Source organism: Lissotriton helveticus, chromosome 7 (assembly GCF_964261635.1).
Source record: "Lissotriton helveticus chromosome 7, aLisHel1.1, whole genome shotgun sequence".
Classification (NCBI taxonomy): Eukaryota; Metazoa; Chordata; class Amphibia; order Caudata; family Salamandridae; genus Lissotriton; species Lissotriton helveticus.
This window is the reverse complement of record NC_136068.1, coordinates 1253051770-1253057433: the sequence shown is the minus strand read 5'-3', so window position 1 is coordinate 1253057433 and position 5664 is coordinate 1253051770. Positions and strand designations below refer to the sequence as shown.

Sequence of the window (5664 nt, the reverse complement as noted above, 5' to 3'; positions counted from 1 at the left end):
CCGGGATGACATCGCAGTGTCTACATAGACACCGCCGTGCACACGGACATCAGTTCTGACACAACTTTCCACACCAGAACCCCAGAGCCATGCAAGACACTGACCACTGTTGCACATAACTAGAGCCCTAAAAGGGAGCCCCTATACCTAGAAGTCAGTTCGCAAAAGGGGGAGGATGGGTGGAGCTGTAAGGAATCTAAAACTACATATGTCTTTTACAGATACATCGTACTGAACGTAAGTAATATGTTCATCTGAAAGAGACTGTAGTTACAGATTCTTTACCTTTAGAATAGATAGCCCAGCAATGCCAACCCAAATGGCGGGTCTGCGAAAAAGCTGTCTCTCTAGAATTGGATATCCAAGCAGTAATGTTTTGTGAACGTGTGCAGGGATGCCCACGGGGCTGCCTGGCAGATGTAAAGCAGCAAAACTCCACGTCCCAAAGCAGTAGTGGCTGCCATCACCCTGGTTGAGTGGGCGCTTAGTCCTACTGGATATTCCTTTTTCGCAAACAATAGCAGATCTTGATGCATAGGACAACCCATCGAGAGATGGTACATTTGTGCACGACCAACCTTTCTTGAAGCCCACATAACCCTTGAAGAGTTGATAGTACAGCAGCACCTCATTCCCTCTCAGAAGCTACTTTTCATCAGAACATTTCTGGATACAGCGCAGTTTCGGGCTAATCCTCCCAAGCAGTGAGTCTGGCACATTCAGGCTATAATATTGATGTTTCAGCCTTTATCCCGGATTTCAGTCAGAATGACCCTGAGGCTGCTAGGCCTCATGGACTCCTGCATCCTGCTGGTGGATTATGCCAGGTGGCATATGCAGGCTCTGAAGTGGGCCCTGAAGTTCCAGTGGGCACAGCATCAGCGGAATCGCTTCTCGGCCTTTTGGCTAAGATCAAGTGTAGTATCTGTTCTTATCAGTTTGAAAGCGCAATTTTTGCGCAAGTAAAATTTGATTTGGACAGTGCTACGACTTTGACTTTGAAATGAATACATTTGCTTTATGCAAATTTTCGCCACGGCCCGACGTGCTTTTAATTAAGCCGGAGGAGGGGCACCAGAGTGATGGTGTCTGTTTGTTCCCTAAGAACATTAAACAGAACCTCCCAAGGACCTGTGGTCAGCTTTTAGAGCATTGGTAACGTTGCGCTCTCTCACTCTCTTTTTCCTGGTGTTTGGGTGGACTAATGCTGGTGGCCTAAAAATCCTTCTAACACCCTTCACAGGGCTGTAACAGCACCCAGGCCTCTGGCAAGGGGATACATGCTTCGGTGGCAACACCTATAACCCTGCCTTAGCTCTAGGGAGTGACTGAACAGTGTTTCTTGCACTGCAGACCATTGTGGTTTGCTGGGAGACACCCCAGGTATCCAGGCGGAGGATCCAAGATGAAGCAGTAAAACCGGCGGTAACCCAGAAATTACCAGCAAACCCAAAAATCCCCCAGAATGGAAGAAATGGACACTGGAACCCCAGTGGACATCCCAAAAGGTATCCCCTCACTAGATGCCCAGAAACCCGCCCCCACCCCCTGGGGAGAGCAGCACCGGGACAAGTAAGGACACACTTGCAGAAGCAAGCACGAGCGCTGGGAAGGCTGCGCCCCGAAGGGCTCAGGGCCTAAAACAGGTGAACTTGAACCCCCCCAAAGCTGCTAAACCAGGGAGGGGAGGGAAGAGAGAGGAAGGGACCAGAGGAGGGACAGCCCCTGAACCTTTGAATGGGTACAAAGTCTCCCACCGGGACACCCAGGTCATGCGGTGGGAGGTGATTGACAAGACATCTTTCAGATGTTGTCCAGATCTCGGAGGGGACTGCATGTCAATTGCACTGGGGAGAGAGACAGGCCAGGCAAAAATTTAGCGAATATGCTCAAGATGCCACACACTGCAACCTATATATCTGAAATCATGGGAGAAGATTTAACATTAGTCAGAGGCCCACAGGAGGTTTTTGACCGGTTTACCAATTTCTATACCACATTATACACCACTACCCATCAGACAGTGCCAGAGTACACACTTGCAGAAGCAAACACGAGCGCTGGGAAGGCTGTTGCCCCAAAGGGCTCAGGGCCTAAAACAGGTGAACCTGAACCCCCCCAAAGCTGCTAAACCAGGGAGTGGAGGGAAGAGAGAGGAAGGGACCAGAGGAGTGACAGCCCCCGAACCTTTAAATGGGTACAAAGTCTCCCACCGGCACACCCGGGTCATGCGGTGGGAGGTGATTGACAAGACATCTTTCAGATGTTGTCCAGATCTCGGAGGGGACTGCATGTCAATTGCAGTGGGGAGGGGGACAGGCCAGGCAAAACTTTAGGGAATATGCTCAAGATGCCACACACTGCAACCTATATATCTGAAATCATGGGAGAAGATTTAACATTAGTCAGAGGCCCACAGGAGGTTTTTGACCGGTTTACCAATTTATATACCACATTATACACCACTACCCATCAGACAGTGCCAGAGAAGCTCCAATCTTTCCTTGACTCCATTGAATTACTGTGGCTCGGGAGGGCACATAGAGAATATCTGGATGAACCCTTTACATCCAATGATATTTTGCAGGTGATTAGCAGTCTGCCCATGGACAAGGCCCCAGACTCGGCCTAACAACCACGTTCCATAAGGCCTATGCGGATTTGCTGGTGCCCCACCTCTTTGCGGTCTTTGAGGAAGCTCAAACTACTGGTATGCCTCTCCCATCAATGCAAGAAGCAATAGTTCAAACGCTACTAAAACCAGGAAAACCAAGCCATGAGATAGATTCCTATAGGCCACTATCCTTGATAAATATAGATGCCAAGATTTATGCTAAATTGCTTGCAAATAAACTGCAACCTCTACTCCCTCTGATAGCGAGACCTCACCAGTCCGGGTTCATCCCTGGTAGATCCACAACTCATAATCTCTGCACTTTTTTCACGGTGCTGCATTACTTAAATCCTAAAATAAAGGCGCTTGTGGCATTCCTAGACACAACTAAAGCGTTTGACGCACTGGAATGGCCATACCTATTTGCCATTTTAGGGAGAATTGGGATCAGTCTGAATTTCATAGCACGAATAAGACTGCTTAAACGGCCCCTTCGGCCAGACTGCGCATGAACGTTATGCTGTCAGACCTATTTTGCAAATTCTGCGGAACCCGTCAGGGATGCCCCCTTTCCACTCTCCCCTTTGCAGTCGCGATGGAACCGATAGCGGCCAGGATCCGCCAGCATCACGCGGCAAGGTGATTGGGATTTAGCACCAGAGGGCTCCTAATCTTGTTATATGCGAACGACATGACATTATATATCCCTGACCCTGAGGTTAACTTAGGCCCAATGCTTAGGGAGCCTACCTTATTTCGGCTTACCGAGGCAACCAAGCCTTTTGACTTTGACCTGGACCACCCATTGAGATGGGCTGACGATCCGGGGGAAATATATGAGCATCTGGCTTAGTCAGGACGAACAAGTAATTTGGAACTTGAATAATGGTCATGCTGTTTCTTGGCTGGAGGAGAAAACAAAAACACGGGCTAGATTGCCGATCTCTCTAGCCGGTAGCATAGCCATGGCTAAAATGGTCGTGTTGCCTAAAAGGTTATATTTGCTAATATTCCGATTACGCTCAACCAAGCCTTTTTCAAAACCCTCCAATTTTTATCAATCTCCATGGTCTGGGCGAAGAAGCAAGCACTTGTCTCCTGGGGGCTGCTCGCACTCCCCCTCACGCAGGTAGGATTGGGGGCTCCAGATATACCACTTTACGCTTTTTGATTACAAGGTCCATCCATTTTTACACCATTGGCTACACCCCACCCCATTTCAGCCCCATGTAGCTGTGGAAAAGGATACTGCAGCCCAGGTCCCCCTCCAAGTGGCTATTTATCAAACATACAGAAGACCAAGGGACGGAATAGACACAGTTGAAACCCTTCGGTGGGCTTGGGACAGGCTGCGTACAAGAGCTCACCTGGAGATACTATATGCCCCCTCCATCCATCTCTCGCGAAACCCACTGAGCCCAGCGATGGCGGATGGCAGGAACGTAACACTGGCTAAATCAATGGGATTTGAGATCTTTGCAGATCTCTTTCCTGACGATATCTTCTGCACCCCACTGGGTCCTACTACTGAAGCCACGAGGAGCTTCTACGAGTTGTCTCTCTATTTTAAGTCAGAGCACCATGTAGGCAACTGCACGCCACCTTCCCCAACCACCCACTCAATTACCAGCACTTGAGCAGATGATATCAAACGCCTCGCCCCGTAATCCAATCAAACAACTATATAGCTCCATGCAAAATGCAGCACCACTGAATAAACCTAGGGCCCAGCATAGTTGGAACTTAGATATAGACGGCCAGATAACTGATGAAATTATAAACTGAGGATGATACATTTTAAATATTTACATAGATTTTACAGGACCCACTCTCAAATATATTGTATGGGGATCAGACCTGATGAGATTTACTGAAAATGCAGGATCGTTCCTGTCACCTTCCTGCACATGTCCTGGCATTGCCCACCTATTGCTACCTTCTGTGCTGACATATTTAGCAAAATTCAAGAGAGATTAGGGGCACCGAGCGAACCACAGCCGATCATTGGATTATTGGGATATGTTAAAGACACTAAAATTGAGACTCGCAAATTACATGCCATGTTGCTCTTGTTAGCTAAACGCAGAGTATCCATTCATTTGGGTGACAGGAGAGTCCCCACGATTAAGGCATGGTACAGGATGTCACCTTCAGTCATACTCAATTAACTAACTTCTGGGAATTGATGCCAACAGCCTCCAGACCTAAAAATATATGGGGTCCCTTCGTTGACTGGCAAAAAACGCTTCAAGATGATAGCCCTTCCTCCTCGGTCGGGACAGACACTCATGGGTCACACTCACCGGAACCACAAACATGTGAATAAATCCCCAAAACAGCTCCCTCGAGCAGGTATAACAACTAGACACCTGTATACCGCCTGCAGCGGGCCCCCTGTGAGAAGACAATAAACATATTGCCACGTTGCGATCTCAATATGGACCAGCCAAATGTCAAATGCTACTATTCAGGCACTGTAGAAGTGTATATTGCTTCCTGACTGTTTTGTTATGTTTTAAGTTTACACATTCATGTTGAATTCTGCACCTGATCATATAGATTGTTCACTGTGTAGTAGAATGTGTGCTGTTTTTGAAAAATGTCAATAAACAAATTTATTTTTAAAAAAAGGGCATGTCCAAAAGGGTGGATTGAACATCCACCGAAAAACCAGACGTCCTCAACCAGGCGTGCGCGTCAGGACTACCTACGTGGGAACCTTTCTGCCCAGAGAGTCGGCAGTATCCAGCCCACACCCGATGGTCAACTTAGCTGCGTCTCGAGCCTCAGCAACTGCGCGGGTGAGCACGGCCTGGTCCTCCTCTGGGCACTGTGGCAGCACTTGCGAAACCATATCCCACACCGTACGGGTATAACTGCTCAAGAGGCATGCGGTGTTCACCAACAGCAGCCCTGAGTTGGCGGGAGGAAACATTCTTCCCAAGGTGGTCCAGCTTTTTGGATTCCTTAGCTAGGGGAGCAGTAGGGAATGTGCCTTTAGAGGACAATCCTTGGACCACAAACCTCTCGGGTTGGATGTTGGGAGAGGA

The 5664-nt window shown here is 48.4% G+C and overlaps 1 pseudogene; it reads left to right on the top strand.

The window, feature by feature from the left end:
- Positions 1-886: 886 nt before the first annotated feature.
- LOC144771193 (U2 spliceosomal RNA) lies at positions 887-993 on the top strand (annotated as a pseudogene).
- The last annotated feature ends 4671 nt before the right edge of the window (positions 994-5664 follow it).